The following is a 22,903-nucleotide window of genomic DNA, read 5'->3' as shown; positions in this document are numbered from 1 at the left end:
AAAGTTTCCCAACACTGAATTTATTTCCTCTTTCTCTCTCTCTCTCACCAGAACCTACCACAATGTTTAGGAAACTCAGATGTCGATCAGTTTAGAAATAACCTTTCAAGGCTGTTGTGAGAAATAGTGACACTACTTAGAAGGGTGTCGGCAAACACTGGGGGTTCCCTTTGGACAGTGTCTTGGCTTGACTCTGAGTTTAACCTCCTCCCACTGACCCATGCTCAAGTACTAGTAAATAATTGACTAGCAGTTTTCCAACATTAACAAGTTTGAACTAAAATACTAACACAATGGTTATGGAAGAATTGATTAATACTTCAGCATGTCAGAAATAATAACAGCAAATTGAGACAAATAAAATAGACAAGGCATTTTCTATAAGTAGAAGATTTACTATTTAGAGAGTAAGACAATAAATATAAAAGTTGTTCAAACACTGTAAAACAGATAAATGGTGTTTTTGTTTATTTGTTTGTTTTTGTTTTTTGTTTTCTGGAGCTGAGGACGGAACCCAGGTCCTTGTGCTTGCTAGGCAAGCACTCTACCACTGAGCTAAATCCCCAACCCCGATAAATGGTGTTAACAATTCATCAAAGAAAAATTTAAATGACCAAGAAAATATAAATTTGAAATAAAGCTTTCATATTTGCCAAAACTTGAAGACTATAAAATGAAACAATAGATCTTTTTGCTCATCAAATTAGTGTGAGTGAGAAGAGGGAGAAAGAAGGAAAACAAGGAAAGAGGGGAGGGAGAAAAGGTGCTACAGTATGGAAACGGTCCATTTGCAATCGAGGTTTTATTTGTAGAATTGTCCATCATAAGATCAATTTTCTAAAATGTAATTTGATAATATTATGAAGAACATATCTAAAATGTGTATCATTTGATTCAGTAGCTGCAGTTCTATAATCTATCCTTGGGCAACAATCTAGAACTATAGAACATTTATAGGAATGATATTCATCTCAGTGTAATTTGACACAGGAGGAAAATACACAAACCTTCAATAGCTACAGTGCAAAAATACAATTACTAAATGTTTTTAAAAACACACAATACTTTAGGAAAGAATTAGGCTATAATGTAGACAAAATAATGTGATTATAAAAATATATTTTGAAGTTGAGATACTTTCACGAAATTTTGTGTTTCCAATTATGGATATATATGTGTATATACATATATATGTGCCTGGTATGTTTTCTGTGTACATATGGTGTATATATGTGTGTATACACTTTCACACACACACACACTAGCTAATTGATTCAAAAGTTTATATCTTTCACACTTTGAAACTGTAATCCTTCTAAAGTAAATATATTTTTTTCTTTTTTGTGGTATGTATGATTGAACAAAAAGCCAAGTTTTCTCCTTTTTAGTTTTAGATTATTATTTTTGTATTTTTATGGGTGTTCTGTCTGCACCTATATATGTACACCATGTGCATGCCTGGTGCCCTCAGAGGCCATAAGAAGGCATTGGATCCATTGGAACTGGACTTACAGTTGGTTATGAGCTGCCAGGTGGGTGCTGAGAACCAAAGCCACCTAGGTTTTCTGCAAGAGCAGCAAGTGCTCTTAACCACTAACCCATCCTGGCACCCTCCCCACCCAGCTTCATTCTCAATGTGAAAAACTACAAGTTGCTTTTTAAAATCAGAAATGGACTTACTATGTCCCTGTGTCATGACTCTGAAATCAAATCAACTTTAGAATATTATAAAGAAAGAGAAATAAAGACAAGTGGAAAGGCACTCTTAACTGTGCAGGGCTGAATGGTAAAGTAATCAGTACAAAAGAGATCTGCAGTAGTAGAGACCAGACCTCCAGTGTGTTCTCATCACTACAGTAGTAAAGACCAGACCTCCAGTGCGCCCTCAGCACTGCAGTAGTAAAGACCAGACCTCCAGTGTGTTCTCATCACTACAGTAGTAAAGACCAGACCTCCAGTACGCCCTCAGCACTGCAGTAGTAAAGACCAGACCTCCAGTGTGCCCTCAGCACTGCAGTAGTAAAGACCAGACCTCCAGTGTGTTCTCATCACTACAGTAGTAAAGACCAGACCTCCAGTGTGCCCTCAGCACTGCAGTAGTAAAGACCAGACCTCCAGTGCGCCCTCAGCACTGCAGTAGTAAAGACCAGACCTCCAGTGCGCCCTCAGCACTGCAGTAGTAAAGACCAGACCTCCAGTGTGCTCTCAGCACTGCAGTAGTAAAGACCAGACCTCCAGTGCGCCCTCAGCACTGCAGTAGTAGAGACCAGACCTCCAGTGCACCCTCAGCACTGCAGACTCAATTCCCCAATCTCCAGGCTGTGCTTCCCAGCCCCTACATCCCAAAACCTTTAACACATTCCCCACTCTCCTTGACTCCATTTCCTTAGATGACATTGTTTCTTTTTTATTTTTAAACTGAGACTATAAAGGTCCTGATAATAGCACTTCCCTGCTTCCACCTCCCCTCCTATAAAGGAAGGATGGGTCACTTGGGTATAGTAGCACACGTCTGTTACTGCAGCACCTGAGAGGAGCAAGGCCAGCCTAGTGTACAAAACAGAGCGGCTGAATTGATGACTCCCTGTATTATAAGACTGTTCATTGCACCGTGGTCTGTATCCCACTGCCTCGCTCCATTCGAGGGCTCTTCTCTGTTCTCTTTATTGGGTCGGCAGAAAAACTTGATGCAATGGAGTAGTTTCACATTTCCATCAACCTCCCTATTTTCTGTTCTGTTTGTAGCTAAATTTCTCCAGAGGCCTTAATGGTTGCTGCCGTCTGCTCTCCTCTCAAACGAGCCTGACTTTACTCTTGGCTTATCACTCCACATGCACAGCTCCCATCACGGTGGACGTGACCACATCGGATCAAATCCAGAGGCTACTTCTCTGCCATCACCTTTCTGCAAATACTCGGGACTTTGAAACCTGACCACTTCCTTGAAATCGCTCTTCCCTCTTGTTCTGTGACACGGTTTTGCCCTCCTTACCTCATTCCAGTCTCCCCTCCTCTCTTTGAATCTATATTCAAAATCTATACTGGTGTTCCCTAGGGCCCTGCTCCTGGTCTTTTTTAAATTCTAAAACATCAGTGAGGTATATTTGGCATAAGATAAATTTGCCCATTTTAAGTGCACAACTATATGATTTTTTTAAATAAATGTATAATATTGAGTAGCAATCACCACAATCCAGTCCTTGAACATTCTCTCACCCTAATATATTCCTTGCTCAACCACAGCTAATAATTTCAGTCTTTATACTCAGCCCCAGGCACCTGCCAGTCATTGTCCTTACCATTTTCTCCATTGCCACACTCTGTATAGATGACTTCATTACCATCCTGTGGTTTTATACACTATATGTCCAGGATAACAGATGTATGTCCTTAGTGCCAACTTCTCTCCTGCCTCTGGACTCAGGTACCAATGGCCATCCTGGTTCCCAATAGCACCTCGGACACTGAAAACACTATTGTTGCTTGTCTCTTTCCAAAGCCTCTTTAACAGCAGAGCCTGCAGCAAGCTTCAGGACTCAAATCTTGCCTCTTGCTTATCATCTGTGTGATTTGAACAAGAAACTTAATCTCCCCGGGATTTCCTTGTCTATAAAATAAGGATTAAGAACAGAGATATTTCTGCCAAACCTGGTGGCTCCTAATCCCTGCTGCCTGACTGAGTCGATGCTCACTGCCCCATCTAGCTGGACAGACAGCATCAGTGCCATACAGCACCAGTCTGGGGAAAGATCAAAATTCAGAACTCTATGGCCAGTTCTAGTGAATGCCCATCATCGTAACTCAAAAAATCCTAAGTGCAAACGCTCCAGGTGGAGTGTCTGCAGTGCCTGTCTCACGGGATTCATGTAGCCGGTAAACAAATCAACACCTCACCTGGGAAGCATTTAAAGCTGAGTGAGCCACATAGCAAGTCTTTGGTTCTCCAAACTTGAGACACATTAGAATCAGGGAAATAGTGACAAATCTGGGTGCCCGGCCTACACCCCTGTACCAATTAACTCAGAACTCCTAAAAAGCGACTAATGCCTACTTAGACATAGAGACACATTTTCAAAATTCTCACATTTAATTGCAATGTAAGGCTAAGGTTGAGAACCAGGGTAGGAAGATTGATTGCAGTGTGTGATAGGTAAGTAAGATCGACTTGGGTCTCTCGGAAGCTTGGTCACCCATGTCTGACAGATGTATTGTGTCCCTGAATTATTTCATGGCTTTTTTTCTTGATAAAAACCTGCTGTGGGATGCTCTGTATGGCAAATGTGTTGCTGATTAGTCAATAAATAAAACACTGATTGGCCATTGGCTAGGCAGGAAGTGTAGGCGGGACAAGGAGGAGAATAAAGCTGGGAAGTGGAAGGCTGAGTGAGAGAGACACTGCCAGTCGCCACGATGACAAACAGCATGTGAAGATGCCGGTAAGCCACGAGCCACGTGGCAAGGTATAGATTAATGGAAATGAATTAATTTAAGCTGTAAGAACAGTTAGTAAGAAGCCTGCCATGGCCATACAGTTTGTAACCAATATAAGTCTCTGTGTTTACTTGTTTGGGTCTGAGTGGCTGTGGGACTGGCAGGTGAGAGAGATTTGTCCTGACTGTGGGCCAGGCAGGAAAACTCGAGCTACAAAAACCTAAAGTTTAGCTGGACATGGTGGCCCAAGCATGCAATCCCAGCACTTGGGAGACTGAAGCAGGGGGCTCACGATGAGTTCAAGAGGTGTAGAGATACAGAGTAAAACCCTATTTCAAGAAGCCAGAAAGAAAGGGAGAGAGAGAGAGGGAGGAAAGGAGGGACAGAGGGAGAAAATGAAGAGCGGAGGGGAAAAAAAGAAAGGAAGAAAGGCGGAAGAAGAGAAAGAGTTGCATTTTGTTACATTTTGTTCTGGTGCTGGACAATCACGTGCTCTGTAGGCGCCTCCTCGGCTCCTACGAATCAGTTGTGGTGGGTGTATACCAATCTATTAGTGGCTACTACTGACGCTCCAGCCTACTAGTGATTTGTTTAGATGAAATGCTAGGTCGTGATTTGAGTCAATTAAATACGAGGGGAAGAGAGAGGGGTACTCTGGGAAAGGTGTTCTCACTGAACAAAGGAACGAAACAGAGGCAAACTCTCCCTCTGTTCTGCATCCCCCCCCTGTTTCTGCCTGTGTCTATTGTAGAGTGACAGCTGGAGCTACCTGCAGCCTGGGCACAGCAGCTCTGCTATGTGATAGAATAAGAAATATTTTTGACTCTGACCTCAGATCTTGAGCTGGAGCTCGCTAGCATTAGGGAAATCTTCCATCCTAATATTTGGTCTCTAATCCCAATGGCTAACACAGAACTCTTGTGATTTCCTGGAGGAAGGAATGCCTGATGGGAAGCTCTTAAAATCTGTGGAGTTTCCTGGAATATACAAAATATATAAGAAGGTAGCTTTTGGCAAGCTTCTAGACAGCTTCAGAGTGGGGTACTAACCTGCCGGAAAAGCAACGTGATCCTAAGGTGGTAATGGTCAGATCCTGGAGAGGAGAGAGGGACTGGAGATTGGGTTGATCACAGACAGCTAGTGCTGAAATCAACCATACCCATATAACAAAGGCTTCAGAAGACAAAACAACACACACACACACACACACACACACACACACACACACACACACACACACACACAGAGCGATAATTTGGAGAACCGCTGAGCTGCAGTTAATGGTTGCACCCAGAGGGGACATAGAAGCCCTGCACCCATTCAACCACACCTAGCCTTCTCTCCCCGCCCCCGCCCCCGCCCCCGCCCCCGCCCTCCAGCCCAACCCCTGCGCGTGCTGGCTGTTTTCACTGCCTTTCTTAACATCTTTTAAAAATAAATGGGTAAACAGACTATTTCCCCGCATTCTCTAAGCCATGCTAGCAAAATTAATTGGACCCAAGGAAAGGGCCCTGGGAAGCTCTGTAATAGCAGGTTGGTCAGAAGCAAAGATCACAATCTGGAGCTCCTGATCAGCATCTGAAGTACAGGGCAGTCTTGTGGAACTGGGCTCTTACGCCAACGCGGGGGGCTGACAGATCTGGAGCGGAAAAAGCCAACCTCTGTTCCCGGTTCCCAGCGAACACGAGCAGACTGTGACGCCATAGTTGGCAAAGACCCAATTGCAACCCATTCTTAGCGGGCCTCAGCTGCGCATCCTCCAGTTCAATTCTGGCATACCCTCTCTATAGCAGTTTCAGACCCTCTAGGTTGGAGTTTCAGTCTCCAAGACTTCTTCCCACTGCAGATGTTGTTTACAAGCCCTGGGGTTGGGGTATAAACTGGAGTCTCCTCTCCTTGGTTTCAATCACGTTGCTCCAGGAGAAGACAGAACTCCGGGAAGCTTGCTGACATTTATTGGTTTATTATGAACAACATTACAAAGTACCTGAAGAAGAGATGCATAGGACAAGGGGTGGGGGACAAAGAGAGTTCCCATGCCTTTGTCCATCTCCCCACTCTCCAGGTACCTCCATAGGTCTAGATATCCAGAAGCACTCCAATCTAAGCCCTGTTCTTTGTGGGTTTTAAAGAGGGCTTCATTGCCTATGATGTTAGGAGAGATGTGGAAACCTGGCAAGGAAGGCCTGTATGCTCAGGTTCTTCTCAGCTCTTCTGGGCAACATTCTTTTCTCCCAGAACAGGTCTGTAACCCTTCTGTACTAGTGATGATTCTCGATGGTGTGACAAAGCAACTTAAGGGAAGAAATGCTTATCTGTGTTCACAGTTTAAAGGGATTTATTTCAGCAAGGCAGGGGAAGCATGGCAAGAGCATGGGGTGAGTTCATGCCCTGCAGTCAGAAAACAGAGAGAGATGAAGGCTAAAGCTAAGCCCACTTTCCCCACCCCTTTAATTCAGCCTGAGACCCCAGCTCATGTGGAGGTGCCACCCACGTTCACGGTGGGTCTTCCTTCCTGGGTGAAACCTACCTTGAGACACTTTGCAGATGCATTCAGAGGTATGTTTTCTAGGTCTTTCCAAAGCCAGTCATGTTGACAATTAACATTAACCACCAGAATTGTAGTGATGGTTATAGGGTTGGGGGTGGAAGAAAATATTAAACTCAGTATTCCAAAAAAAAAAAAAAAAAGAAAAGAAGAAATGGAATGGATAGGTATAAGATATTATGGTAGATTATTATGTATACTAGTAAACAAATTTAGTAAAATAGTAGCCTTAAATAATTTGCACTGTAATTTGCACTGTTATGGGTTCTTATATGTTGATACAAATGTAAACTATTTTTATATTCCTGTTTAAGATAATTTGTATATTGATACAAATACGGAACTATATTTGTTATAATGTACATATATTTCTACTCTTATTTGAAATACTTGTATATTGATACAAATGTAAATTTATATCTGTCATACTTTATGTAGGTTCTACTTCTGTTTAGGATATTCGGTATATTGATATATATTTAAGATTATTGTCATATTGCATATCGCACTATATACTCCTACCTCTGTTATAACATCTTGTGTATTGTCACAATTTTGAAGTCATCGTTCTTTACCATACACTTGCTTATAGACTGTTTACCTTGTTTACGTGAAGCCTTAGTCCTTAGGTTATTTCGGTAGATAAGACTTATAGATTTATAGTCACCTATGCTTGTCATCTCTATAGTTACGTTAGTTAGGTTATCCAGATTTACAGATACATAGGTCAGATGGACAGGTAATCTTCAAACACTTCATAGACCTAGAGAATATGGCATTTAAATAACTTAGAATTCTGTTGATGTGAGACATAATTGCTCCTGGCTGCACCAATTTGATCCCGAGATAATGTTGGGCTTCTAAGACATTTCCATTTGGAAGTTTGTCTTCTTGGCACAAAATGGCCTACTGGGCAAAGAACTGCCCTTGCCTCGACGGCTGACAGTACTAATGCAATGCTATCCTTTCTGGACAAGCGGGACACAAGGAAAGCGACCACTGTACTCTGCCAAGACAGGGTAAGATGGTCTTTCAGAATTCCTGCTTCTGAAAATGGTCTGTCAGATACTTTAGGCCTGTAGCCAATTTGAATGCACCAACAATGCTGAGAAACATTAGGTGACTGTCCAGGCTGCCAGCTGTCTCCGTCTACTCTCGCAAGATTCCCGAAAGTTGCTTGCATCCATCTTCCATTTCTCAGGTACCATTATATTCCTTCTCAGGTCTTTGATGGGATTGAAGACTAGCAGTTATAGTTACAACTTAGTAGATAGAACATATTAAGTATTAGATTCAGGTTCTTTAGGATAGGACACCTTTTGGAATGATCTTTGTAACATGCCATTTACCTATGCTCTATACTTCTCTGGACTTTAGTATGTGTTTCTTGCTTGATATTGTTTGCATTGGTTGTACTTCCATCTTATCTAGGTCATTATCCCTCATTATTCCTGGACAATATTTGATAACCATTCCTTTGTATATAGTCTTGTATTAGGTTAGAACTTTCTTATTTAGACAAAAAGGGGGAGATGTAATGGGTAGCCATTCCAGCTTTGATCTGGAAGTTCCAACCCCCATTGAGACTTCGGCAACTGTCACGCCTACAAGGTGGGGCCAAGGGAGGCGCCTGGGGATCTGAGAGCTGGATCGGCGGGCGCGCTCTCTGTTGCGGGACCCTGGACTGGAGAGGTGGACCGAGCAGAGCTCCAGAGAACACCACTGGACTGTGATACACCTTCCCCATACTCCGCGACCTACCTATTCCTTAATTTGTAAGTTACGCCATTAAATAAATCTCCTTTTAACTACGTGGAGTGGCCTTAATAATTTCACCAATAAGAATTTCTGAAATCCAGATCTTACGATCTGCTATCAGACAAGGTGGAACATGGAGCTTGTTGGTGACCCGTTCCAAGGCAGAACAAAGAGAGATGATTGCTCTTCCATCGATAACTGTGCTGTTAGTATTTTTGTCAAAGTGCTACAGCTGGGGTTATCTTGGAAGAGGGAATGTCAATGGAGGAATTTCCTCCATCAGATGGACATACCCTAACTATGGAGTTTATGTCACCAGAGAATTGGTTGTTGGTGGGAAGAAACTCCCCACGAATTGGGATACCAAAAGTGGGCATTCAGTGTTTTGTTGAGTGTGGGAATAAGAAAGCTGTTTGGTTTCCCTTTGCGGTGGTTAGAATGAGAATGGCTCCCATAGGCTCACATACTTGCATGCTTCGTCCCCAGTTCGTGAACTGTTGAGAAGGATTCGAAGGATGGGGAGGTATTGCCTTCCTGGAGTAGGTGTGGCCTTACTGGAGGAACTGTGTCACTGGGGGTGGGCTTTGAGGTTTCAAAAGCCAATGCCAGGCCCAGTATCTCTCTCTTTCTCTTGGCTTGTGGATCAGGATGCAAAGCCCTCAGCTGCTTCTCTAATACCATGCCTGCCTGTCTGCCACTGTGCTCCCCAAAATGATAATCATTGACTAACTCTCTGACACTGTAAGTAAGCGCCCAATTAAATTCTTTCTTTTATAAGAGTTGCTTTGGTCATGTTGTTTCTTTACAGCAACAAAACAGTAACTAAGACACCACTCTTAAAGCAGAAACATTTTCCTCATTGGTTTATCAGCCACACGGAAAGAAGTTATTCTTTTTCTGCAGAGGCTTTTGTTCCTCCATGCTGGGGTGCTATAATGGTGCTTCTGTGCTCTGAGAGCGGAGGTGAATCTAGAATGGTGGTGGCCATGTTGAGACCATGAACAGAACTGTTCTAAAAGTGAAAAAAAAAAAGTCTAGGTTTGTTTTTTTTTTTAATGACAGGCTAGAGCCTCTAAATTAACCCTAGAATATTCTAGTCCTGGACTCCTTGCTATGGGAAAATGGAGAGAGGGTTCTTCAAAATTCATGGTCCAGATATGTGACCTCAGTAATAGCACAGGCATTCTTAAGTTTCTCAAGCCCATGGCCTTGGAGTGGTCTTAGAACCTCACGCTCACTCTCAGCTCTCATACTCAATACTGCTTAGCTCCTCCTTCCAAGCATATTTTTCAATTCTTTCCACATCTTTTTACCTCCTTTAGGTCCACTTCAGTCCCAGCTACCACCATCTGCCTCCCAGGCCACTGTAAGAACCTCCTGGCCATTTGTGGTCTTTTTGCTCCTCCCAAATCTTTTACCTATAAGGAGCAACAGTGACTTTTTAACACATATAACTCCCTTCATTAAAATTCCCCACTTCCCACCGCATTCCAGACTTAGTGCAAACTCCTCACCATGGCAAGCAAAATCCTGTACGGTTTGATACCTTCCACTTTGAGCCTCAATATCTCCTATTCTTCCCCAGGGTCACTAGTCTCCAATCACACTGACTTTTCTTCCCTTGGATGCTACATCCTCACCCAGTTTTCACACTTGGCTGTCCTCCCTAGCACACTCTGTTCCAGATGGCTCATGATCTTTATTCATTCAGACCTCAAGTGCCAACTCATAGAAACCCTCTCAGCTAAGGCCATCCACCTTCATGACGTCACCCACCTTGTGACTGACTTGTCATGTCGCCCTGTGTCATGGTTCTCACGGTAGTTCTCTCTGACATGTTTAATCCCTGTCTCTCCCCGACTGAGATGTGAGCTTCACGGAAGGGTTTGTTTTGCTTGCTCCAGCATTCCAAACACCTAGATCAGTGCCTGACCCGGGTAACCATTCAGTGGAGGCTTGGATGAATCCGAATGAGTGAAGGAACATGCAGCAGGAGCAGAAAACAAAGGGACAGCGATGAAGACTCTTCCCCGGGGTTCTTACTGGAGCTGGAGAAGAGCCCTTTCTCCTTCCGTCATGATCAGACACGCCCTGGCTGTTCCCCTTGGAAGCATGGGCAGCTGGAGTGGTGAGACTGCAGAAGATTGAAAGGTGGATGACGTGGACGTTGGGGAGTTTCTTCCAGGTCTTCACTGATGACCTTTCTCTTCCTTTTGTGCAGCTACACAGTAAAGAATTTTCTTGCTTGGCTGTATTAGTCAAATTTCTCTAAAAATTTATTTTATTTCATGTGTACGAGCATTTTTTCTTGACTGTGTGTATGTGTACCGCATTCATGATTAGTGTCTGTCAAGGCCAGAAGAGGGCATTGGATTCCCTGGAACTAGAGTTATGGATGGTGTGAACCACCATGTGGGGACTGGGAACTGAACCTGGGTTCTCTGTAAGAGCAACAAGTGCCCTTATTGGCTGAAACATCTCTCTAGCCCTGCTTTCCTTTCTTTTTAGTTTTTTATTCTTTGAGAATTTTATACACACCTACAATGTGTTTAGATTATATCCACCCCTACTTCCTTTCTCCAACTCCCTCCGTATCCTCCATGCCCTCCTCCAAACTTCATCTCATCTTTTCTAATAACCCACCAGCCGATTTTCTCACAGCTGTGACCGGACAAGAAGCAGCTATGGGCGAGTTTTAGATTGTCTCTCGCTTCTCGAGCACAGTCCATCACGACAGGGAAAGCAAGGCTGCAGGCGCATTCAGCGACTGGTCACATCGCCTCCTCATTCACAAAACAGAGAGAACACAGGAGGTGGCAACCAGGCTACAGAATCGTTACAGCCTGCCTCCAGTGGCCCACTTCCTAACCCACTTTCTCCAACCAACTCTGTTGCCTAAAAGCTTTCACAGCCTTCCACTAGAGCACCACTAATTGGGAACCAAATCTTCAAACACATGAGCCTACCGGGGACATTTTGCATTCAAAACACAACACTTATTTAAGATTATCAAATTAGATTTCTTTCTCATGCCATCACACATTTCAACATCAGCTGTTTCAGAAGGGAGGCTTTGGTCTGGAACTAGTTACCTGTGCTGAGTTCCCATTGTTCTCTCATCTACACCAAGCCAAGTATGTGGGAAACAAACAAACAAAACAAAACAAAAACAAACAAACAAACAAAAAACAGACTGTATAACAGAGATGGCTTCTGACTCAACAAACGTGTTCTGGAAAACCTATCTAAATTCTGACATCCGTGGGCATCCAATAACCAAATGAGAATTAGCATGTAGTAGTATTTTAGGGGTAGGATTGTAGCTTAGTTGGTAGGGTGCTTGCCTAGCATGTACGAAGGCCTGAGCTCAACCTTCAGCACTATATAAACTAGGTGTGGGGGCTCACTCCTATAATCCCAATGTTTGGGGATGTTGGAAGCAGGAGGATCAAAGTCACTCTTAGCTACAGAGTGAGTTCAAAGCCAGTTTGGGATACATGAGACTCTATCACAAATTTTAAAATTGCTAGACATTTCAAGTTTTATGATTTTGTTGGTTTTGTAAGGCTGCATTGCAGGTTGAGTAGTGATCGGATATTTGCCATGTGGTTCCAAGCATCAGATCCTTGCATGACACTCCAGATGGACTGCAGCAAACTGGAAGGGCTTTGTTTTCCCACCCAGTAGTGAATGATTAGTTTGTTCTAAGTAATAATTTCAGAGCTGTAGAACCCTGGCCGTGTCTCCAGAACTCCTAGATGATGTCACCATGAGCTCTGTTCCCTCAGGTCACTTAGACCCTTTTTTAGACACTTTTAATTAAAATATAATCACACTGTCCCCTTCCCTCTCCTCCCTTCAGCTCCTCCCAAGTCTCCCTTCTAACTCCTTTTATGTCCCCCCCACTCTCTAATTGATAGCTCCTTTTTCTTTTATTATTATTGTTTTTATATACATATAAATTTCCACAAATTTATAAATACAATCTGCTGAGTCCGTTTTTGTTGTTTATGTGTATGTAGTTTCAGGGCTGACCACTTTGTCCTAGATATCTGACTTGGGGGCTCATTCCTGGGAGAGGCTTATTCCCCCCTCAGCAGCCGCTAGTTACTGTAGTTCTTTGTCTAAGGGTGGGACCTAGTGAGAATTTTCTCCTTCCTGTTAGCTTGTCTATTGATATTGTCAATGTACCAGGCTAGTTTATACAGCCATTTCCAGGAGAGACTTCTCCCAGGAGATCCTGGTAGTCCAGCTCTTTCTCTACTCTTTGCCAACGTTCTCTGATCTGTAAATGCAGCAGCTTTGATGTAGATGTAGCATTGGGTCTGGGCTTCCCATGATCCATTGATCTCCATATTGTACTCCGTTGTGGTTTTCTGTGATAGTCTCCATTTGCTGTAAAGGGAGGCTCCTTTGACTGGGGCGGGGGGTCGGGGGTTGTAGCTACATTCTTCGGTGAGTATAACGATAAGATTTAGAATGTGCTTGGACCCTTTTATTACAAACAGCAAAGTGTACGAGGACAGCTGTCTGTAGGCCAAATCCAGGGGGTGGCTTGCCCTCACCTTTGTTCAGCCTCAGAGATCAAAGCCGATACTTCCTTCCATCCAGGAGCCTCAGAACAATTGCCTACTGTCTGCTTCATCTCACCCAAGCCTGCATTTTCTTGTTGAGCGAAGTCAGGAAAAGTTAGAACCTTTCATCTCAAGAGGGAACAGAAGCAGTTATGGCCTGTCTCCCAAAACCTTCGCGTCACGGCTGGGAATCAGAGGAAGGTAAATGAGCCACTCACTCTGGGCACCAAATTCAGGGGATGTCGAAAAACTCTAATGTCAACATGACTGTTTTAAAGAAGCATTAAAATAAACAATGGATCCTCTTTCTTGTGGCGGCCGGCTGTGTCAAGATGAAGCTGAATATCTCCTCCCCAACCACTGGCTATGAGAAGTTCATTGAAGTGGATGTTGAGCATAAACGTCGTACTTTCTTTCTACAGGAAGAGGATGGCCACAGAAGTAGCTGCTGATGCTCTAGGTGGAAGAGTGGAAGGGTTATGAGGTCAGAATCCATGGTGGGGGTGACAAACAAGGTTTCCCCATGAAACAGGACATCTTAGCACATAGAAGAGTGCACCTGCTGTTGAGAATAAGGCATTCTTGTTCTAGACCAGTGATTCTCAACCTTCCTAATGCTGCAACCCTTTAATACAGTTCCTCATGTTGTGGTGACCCCCAACCATAGCATTATTTTCATTGGTACTTATAACTGTAATCTTGCTACTATTATGAATTGTAATTTAAATATCCGATATGTAACCCCAAAGGGTTCATGACCCACAGGTTGAGAACCACTGTTATAGACCTGAAGAAAATGCAAGTCTGTTTGTGAGTACATTATGGATGCCAATCTGAGTGTTCTCAACCTGGTTAATGTAAAAACAGAAGGATATTTCAGGACTGATAGACACTACTATGCCTCAACAGTTGGGGGGGCCAAAAGAGGTAGCAGAGTCGGAAAGCTTTTCAATCTCTGTAAAGAAGATGATGTCAACAATATGTCATCAAAAAGCCCTTAAACCAAGAAGGCAAGAAGCCTGAGACCAAAGCACCCATGAGTCAGCATCTTGTTACTCCACATGTCCTGCAACACAAACGCCTCCGTGTTGCTCTGAAGAAACAGTGCACTGAGAAAAACAAGAAGGTTGCAGCAAAACCTTTGGCCAAAAGAATGAAGGAAGCCAAAGAAAACCACCAGGAACAGACTTCCAAAATATATAGGCTGTCCTCACTAAGAGCTTCTGCTTCTGAGTTCAGTCAAAATTTAGTCTTTAAGAGGAACAAATAAATGATCTGACCTTGAATATTAAAAAAAAAAAAAAAACAACTAATGGGGGTGGAAAGTTTACAGTAGGTGAGATGGCTGTGTGGCCAAAGACGCCTGCCACCAAGGCTGAAACCCTGAGTTCAATCCCTGGTACCCCCTAACAGAAGGAGAACACCTGCTCCTGCAAGTTGTCCTCTGACTAAACTTTTGAAAGTTGGTTTTAAACAAGCCATGATAAGCAGGCATCCGTTTTAAGTGAAGACTGGATAGACAGTGCTGGCATTTTTCATTTTCTCTCAGGCACCATTAAGTCCTGGCAGGAATTCATCTCAACTACTGTTTCAGAATTCCTGGGACAGCCGTGAACCTGTTTCCGTAAGCATTCCAGGTGACTTTTACATAGGGTCAAGTCTAAGAATTACTAAAAAGATGATCACTAATGTTTCCCTCCTGCCTTCGCGGCTGGTGTGCTCAGAGAACCACACTACCCTACTGGAGGGACCCAGAGAGCAAGGAATGAACTGAATCTCACCTACAACCACATGACCTGGGAGGTGACCCCAGGCCTGGTTGACACTGAATTGCAGCCTTGGGAGAGGCCTTAAGCAGAGCCCTTTTTAAGTCATTCCTGGACTCTTGACCCAAGGAAAATGTCAGATGATAATTACAGTTCATTTTAAGCTGCCAAGTTTGTGTTTATTTGCTTCAAAGCAGCAGATAACCTTAGCATCCTTGGTCTTCACGTACCAACATGGATCACTGTTTTCCCAACTTACTATCATGATTTCCATCAGTGTTAAATCTCTACAAAATATGTTTATTTATCCATGCATATCATCTTTATATTAGATAGAATACTGACTGTACATTAAATTATTTTCATAAGTACTTTCTCATTGGTTGTGTACTAAATTATTTTCATAGCCACGTTACTGTCATATAACACACGTACTATACAATTCACCCATTTCAAATGAACACTTCAGTGGGTTTAGTACCTTCAGTGTTGGGCAAGCATCAAAGAATTGTCACAAGGCCCAAGAGATCATACGCCCTTTGACTATCACCCCAAAATCTGACACTTCCCTCCCTTCCCCAGGCGAAAACTAAGCTGCCTGTTGTCTCCTAAGATTTTCCTATTGGACACAGTTAATGTAAGTAGAATGATGCAGTATGTGGTCTTTGGTGGCTGCAGTCTTAGATGTTTCAAGGTTCATCCATGCTATTACATGTATTACTTCCTCTTATGTCCCCCCCCCAAAATATCAAATTTAAAAACAATTTGCTATAAAACAAATTTCCACTGGCAACCCTCCCCCACTTTAAAGTTAAAAAATGCATACATAATAAAATTTTACTAGTTTCTTTTTTTTAAGTGTTTGCCTATGTAATGAGCTCCCTGAGGCATATGCACCTTACTTTAATGTCATATGTGGGGACACTTGAGAACACTAAACAATAAAAATGTATGCTATGCCATGGACAAGAGAAAAGACATATGTACTGTCACTCACATTCATATTCACACTCAGACACACAGATACCACCTCACACACACTCACATGAACTCATACACACAGCTAGATTAAAGGCAGAACACTTGTTTTAAACCCACCTTATATTAAATGTTGCCTGGGAGCAGCTCACCTTAGACCAAGCTGCAGATGTAATAATGTGCCTTTATAATCACAGTTGGCTAATCACTACTACAGTCGGCTAAAAGTCTATCAGGTGCTAAGAGTTTAATAATATAATCGTGAAGACTATCAGCATCCAGACAGGGTAGGCAGCATCCCCACCTGGTGAACAGCTCTAAGTTCCAGCCCCAACCCATCTCCTTATCAGCAGTATATTTAGAGCTGTTATGGCCCTTGATCTACCTAGGAGCATCCAAGTGTTTCCTATGAATTTTTATTCATTGCCATAGATTTGTGTTTATATCACCCAAACGCCTACCATACACTGAGTTAATTCCTCCCAGCTCTTTTACATATTTGTTTATTTACTCATTTGGTTTTTGTGTGGCCCCACCCATGCCACGGCTTGTGTGTGGCGGCCAGACGACAGCTTGCAAAAGTTGGTTCTCTCCTTCCATCAGGTGGGTTCTGGGAATCGAACTCAAGTCGTCAGGCTCGGCAGCAGGCACTTGCACTCCCCGAGCTGTCTTCTCAGCCCACCCTCTTCATATCCTAAGGAATCCTTTCACCTCACTCAATTTCCGCCCTATCTGAGGACAGCTTTGTCAGAGGAACTCCCTTCACCTTACCTTGGCCACCCTCCCTTATCAGGACCCAGCTGAAACCCGGCTAGGTCAGAGGTAAAAACAATCTTGGCTCCCTTACCCCAATTTGGGACAACTCCAAAAGATCATCAAAACACCTAGCAGGGGCAACTTGACTTTTTTTTTCTTTCATTTTTCTTTATTAAGAAATTTTCTACTCACTCCACATACTATCCACAGATCCCCTCTCTTCCCTCCTCCTACCCCCCAGCCCTCTTCCCCAAGCCACCCCGCATCCCCACATCCCCCAAATCGAGGTCTCCCAAGGGGAGTCAGCAGAGCCCAGCACACTGAGCCTAGGCAGGTCCAAGCCCCTTCACACTGCACCAAGGCTGTGCAAGGGTGTCACACCACAGGCACCAGGTTCCAGAAGCCTGCCCATAGACAATAGACATTGCATTGCCTCCAACTCCTCCCTCTGCCCAGCCCTGATTATTTTTCTTCCCCCTCTTCATGTTGATGAGAGCCCTCCTTTATGAGCTGCCTGTATGCAAATCTCTATCTGAGCATACAGTTTCCAAAAATCCCAGCATGTTCCAATGATGGGACTTCTTAGCACTGCATTAGCCAGAGGTTGGCACTCGACAGATGAAGGAATAAGCAGTAGGAGGGAACATGTGCTGCAGACTGTACTTCATTCTAATCATGGGAACTATTGCTAGCCTTAGCTCATATAAAAGCATCTCATTTTTTGCAAGCCTCACTTTTAAGGCAAAAACACAGCTCTTGCCTCAAAAAGGATAAGAGATGGTTTATTCTGGAATCAAATAAGAGTGACCATTTGAGCCTAGGAACAGTTTTAAGGTACCCCAAATTCCAGTCCAACATGGTAACAGTTTCATGAAACTTTAGAGACAGAATGAAGAAAGCCATCAATCAGGACATTTTAGACACACTGATGGGACAATCAAGTAGGCGGTTAGAACGGAGTAGGGAAGCTTCTACTTTGGGCGTCAGATGCTATGTGCTGACAGTCTTAGTACTTACGTTGGTGGATGTGAGGGTCATTTATACATTCCAAAGGACTTACCTGACAAGAATGTTATATTACATACAGAGGTGGGAACTAAGTCATTGTTAAAGGACCTCAAGATGGACCGAGATAAATCCTGCTCTGAAACTGCAACATTCCAACTTCTACACATCAGTGAAGTCCTAATAAATCAGCCTGTGAAGGCACAGCTTCTTTCTGGAAAATTTCACTCACATTACTATACCCCAGTTAGCCCTGATGCTTTCCAATATCTCCACAGAAATGTCTAAACTCTGTTTGATTTGGGTTTTTTTTTCTTACTTGAGGTTCTTTCAGGCTCAAGTTCATAGTATTCAGGATTTATAAGACATGTACAATCTTTCAAAATTTTTTTTAATTTTTTAAATGTGAATATGTATATGTGTATAGATTTATGCATGTAGGAGAAGGCACCATTGAAGGCCAGTAATGTGGGATCTCCTGAAGAAGGAATTTAGTGATGAGAATTTAACTTGGGTCTTTTGCAAGAGCAGTATGTTATTTATTTGTGGTGCTATTTACTGGACAAGCTCGGGTGATGTACCGGGTAGGATCCTGTAACTGGATAACAATAGTGGAATGGTGCCCAGCAACAGAACGGTTTTGGGTGTCCCAGACTTGGGAGTCCAACCAAGAGCCTGGCAAGGGAAATGACCTGTTAGAGCTAGTGGGCTGGGTGGCTAGCAGGAGGAGAAGAGGAGCTGCTGGTGAGTCTGGAGTCAGGTGAATGGGGGGAGCAAACAAAATGGAAGCTCCTACCTTACCTAAAAAAAAAAATCTCTTCCCATTAGGAGCACAAGGCAGGTTGGCACAACCAAAAATGTGTGGGTAAAAGGGATACCCCTGAAAATACAATTAAGTGGTAGAATCTGATGAGGTGGGTAAGGCTGTCCCCCTACTCTGACAATATGGAGATGTGAAGGAGAGGTGGGGCCCCAAAACTCCCACAGGAATGAGTAAGTGGCCCCAGTGTCCAAAAGGAAGGAAATGGATCATCCCAATACTGTAATGGCTACCCTGAGTTCCCTGTGAGAGATGACTGTTGTCAAGTTGGAACCTGGGCACCTTCAATCGTCCATCACCAAGCCTAGGAGACCAGCTGGAGGATGATCTTCCTTTGATGTCCCCATGCCAGGAGGTGCACGGGTGGGGGGGGGCAGTCAACTGACCAATGTCCCTCTTGGTGGCACTTTGGATTTGGCCCAGGTGGCCAGCATGGGGCAGAGCAGGTACGAGCCCAATGGCCTTCTCAACCACATTTAAAACAGGGACCTGGGAGCCCTCAGGCGGCCAATCAGATAGCCTTGGGCAGCATTTGGCAGTTTTGTTTACAGGTTTTCTCATCTCTCCCATGGTACACCTTAAAAGCCAGTGCTAAGACTTCTGCCTGTGGGATCAGGGGCCCTCTCTCAAGATGCTTAAGTTTGGCCCTAATGTCAGGGAAGCTCTGAGAGATGAAATGGGTCATAAGGAGCTGTCTGCCCTCTGGGCTCTTAGGATCTAGATTAGTATATTGTAAGAGAGCCTTTGTAAGTCATTCTGGAAATTGAGATGGGTTTTCTTTTTTGTCCTGAACTATCTCTTGAAGCTTTTCATAGTTTACTGGTTTGAGGGCAGCCTTATGAAGACCTGCTAAAAAGCAGGTTGTGAACTGATCCCTAGCTAGAGTGCCACCTGGAGTATTATAATCCCATTGTGGGTCCCAGTCAGGAACTGCTTCCGCTCTGGGAGTATGTGCTGCATTAGTCTGGGGACCTCATCTGCATGTATCCTAGCCTGTCCCCAAACTCATCTGCATTCCTCAGGCAGTAGGTTGTCATTAAGGATCATGTATATATCATGAAAGGTGAGATTATAAGATTGAGTAACATATTGGAATTGCTTAATAAAGGAGGTAGAGTTAGAAGTATAAGAACCCACTTTTTTTCAGTCTCAGAGAGTTCAGCTAGTGAGAAAGGGACATGAACCTTAACCAGTCCATCCACACCGCTACCTCTCACAAAGGGAGGATGGCCACTGGGTTGGTTTGACTGGGGTGGGATTCCTTAGCAGCTCGAGAATGAGTGACAGGAGGAATAAAGGTGGGGGGCAGAGTCAGGTGGTTGGAGCAGCCTGATATCAGAGATGGGGAAGGAGCTGGAGGAGCCAAAGGAACAGTCACTGGAGAAGAAGGAGCAGGAGGTTGGAAAGGCAGCAAGTCGGAAAGGAGGGGGTTCATTAGCAGGGTCTAAAGCAGTAGTAAGGGGTTCCTTAGATTTGGGTTGTACAGCTAGGAGCATGCAGGCAGGTGAGTAGAGCGGGTTTGGAGCTGAGACAGAAAAAGGCCTGGATATAAGGTAACTCTTTCCATTTGCCCGTTCGCTGACAGAAGTTAGATAATTTCCGTAAAATATCAGGATCTAATGAGCCATTGGGTGGCCATTTTTTTATTGTTATCTAAGGAATATTTAGGCCATTTTTTAGTGCAGAGGCAGATAAGCTTAGAAGTCTTTAAGTAAGGCATTAGGCTGAGAGGTTTGAGGGTTTCCAAAAGGTATCCCAGAGGAGATGTGGGGCTTATAGGATTGGAAGCCTCATTTTCCATCACTGTGGCAAAGAGAAATAAATAAATAAACAAGATCCAATGACTACAATATCTCAGGCATCCCAGAGATCAAGCAAGGATCTATTAATGGCACCAGTCACTCAGTGTTCCTTCAAGCAAAGAGTGGGGGCTGGGGCAGTAGCCCGAGGATGAGGGTCTGAGAGACGAGAAACAAACAAAAACGATATCTCAGACCACAGTCGTGGGGAATGGCTGATGGTTATAGCCAGCCATAGGGGCCAACTGTAGCTGACAAAGACCGTGGATAGGTGTACCCCCAGTCCCAAGGACACCAGGAGGACGCTGGATGATCGACAGTTGTTCCTTTGAGTTCAGGGAACTGTTTGCTCTGGCTGGCAAAGGGAAAACTCACCAACTGGAGTAGCCGATGTTGTGTGGAGTGATTCGGCAGCTGGGCAGATGGAAGGTGGGCAGTTGTGGATGAACCAACCTCGGTTCAGGATCCCGTCAGAGAGCCTGTTTTGTCACAGCACCAATGTTATTTATTTGCGGTGCTATTTACCGGGCGAGGGAAAACACGAGGTACAATGGAACCCACTATAAGAGTTTTATTAGGGGAGGGAAAGGGGAGATGTGCAAGTAGGCCTACCAGAAATGAAAGTGCAGAGACAATTGGGGAGTGGGTGAGCCTGCTTTTATAGGTCACCTTGCGCATGCGCATATGTGCATAGATTACGTGACCACAGGGCGCACAGATTACTAGGACATAAGGCCCTGGAGTGACTAAGCATTTTGCCTGACTGCTGGACAGCGCATGCTCAGTCATGTAGCTGGAAAGTGGCTAGGAATGATAACACAGTAAATGTACTTTACCACTGAGCCATCTCTCTAGCCCAAATGATGATGATGATGATGATGATGATGATGATGATGATGATGATGTTGGGGGGGATACTTGTGGAAGCCAGAAGAGGGCATCAGATGCTCTGGGGCTGGAGTTACAAATGATTATGGGACACCTGACATGGATGCTGGGAATGGAACAAAGGTCCTCTGAAAGAGCAGCTAACACTCAACACTGAGCCACCACTCCAGTCCTCCACGGGTACAATTTTAATCCTTCTCTCCTTATACTTGATGCTCAAGGTCTAAGACATAATAATGACTAAGATGGAAGTGGAATACAAGCCATCTACTTAAGTCAACAGAAACTGAGTTTGAGCTGTTTCTATGCCAGCAGTCTTCCCCTGGTTCTGCCTTTAAGAAAGCTTTGTTCTTGATGTTGTTAGAAATGCGTTCAGGGTCACAAAGAAAGAAACCCTGCTCCAGTGAAAGTGTCTGGACCAGGCGACAGTGTACTAGTGAGAAGATCACGGTACTCACAAAAGCAAGCACATGGGGACATGTTCGTTTGATTTTCAGTCTAACTCAGATGATGACTCTCCCTATTGGCTGGGTCCAACCTCGCAGTCTTCCTGGACACCTCATTTTAAAAGAATCTGTGCGAAGGAAATGAAGGAAAGCAGGAGGGGGCACTTAAGTGTGGGAATGCAGTAGGGCCTTTATGTAAACAAAAGTCTCACCAGGTTGGGGTTGGGAGGTTAAACATTTGCATAAAGGTTTTACAAGGTTGGGAAGATAAACACATTTGTATCCCTTGTGGTAAATGGAAGTTTTGCAGTTTTTTGACAAAAAGGCTAATATTTAATGTTTCTTAAAATGTTACCATTTGGGAGGGATAGGAAAACCCAGCGGGTATACCACAGAGAAAGCAAGGATCAGAAATGCTTACACAGTCCAGACAACAGGTAGCTCATGGAACCACAGCCTTTTCAGGAAGGGCAAAGGCCATAACTACAATAGTTCCCAGCATGACCCATGGAACAAGGAAGGAGACAGAAGGAGAAATGAGGCTGGAACCTGAGAACTTCGGATGCTCAGCAGAATCAGGGATCCAGCACTGGTTAAGAGTTGGGAGCTGACTAAGCCTGTGTGAACTGTAGCTGTTGGAGATTCCTTTCTGTTACTAGGGGAACATGGCAGGGATTGCTATGGCAACTCATGTCTGTCCTGGTCTGGATGTACCAGTTGCTCTTTCTTCTTGTTGTGACCATTTACCTGACAGGAAGTAACCCGAGAGAGGAAAGGCTTGTTTGGGCTTAAATGTTAAGGAGCCACAGTCCATCTTTGCGACAGGCAGCTCCACTGTGGCAGGAATTCACAGCCAAGACTCTTTACATCTTGATAGAACAGGAGGCAGAGAGTGAGCAGGAATTGGTACCCAGTTATAAAACCTTAAGGCTCGCCCCTAGTAACCCATTTCTCACTGCTAGACTCCTCCTCCCCAGGGTTTCACAATGTTCTAAAACAGCGACCCCAGCTGGAAACTGTGTGTCAAAACACAGGGGTTTATGGGGGGCATTGCAAACCATGATGCTGGGCAGTCTCCATCTCCATCCTCTTCGCCTTGCACCCATCTTCTCAGCGTTGAAACGGTGGAGAACA

The 22,903-nt window shown here is 44.0% G+C and overlaps 1 pseudogene; it reads left to right on the top strand.

The window, feature by feature from the left end:
• The first annotated feature begins 13,643 nt into the window (after nt 1–13,643).
• Nucleotides 13,644–14,581, top strand: LOC128105447 (40S ribosomal protein S6-like; annotated as a pseudogene).
• The last annotated feature ends 8,322 nt before the right edge of the window (nt 14,582–22,903 follow it).

The sequence above is a fragment of the Peromyscus californicus genome, unplaced genomic scaffold (assembly GCF_007827085.1).
Source record: "Peromyscus californicus insignis strain IS unplaced genomic scaffold, ASM782708v3 Scaffold_11__1_contigs__length_118956290, whole genome shotgun sequence".
In the NCBI taxonomy this organism is placed as follows: Eukaryota; Metazoa; Chordata; class Mammalia; order Rodentia; family Cricetidae; genus Peromyscus; species Peromyscus californicus.
This window is presented reverse-complemented; position numbering and strand designations above follow the sequence as displayed.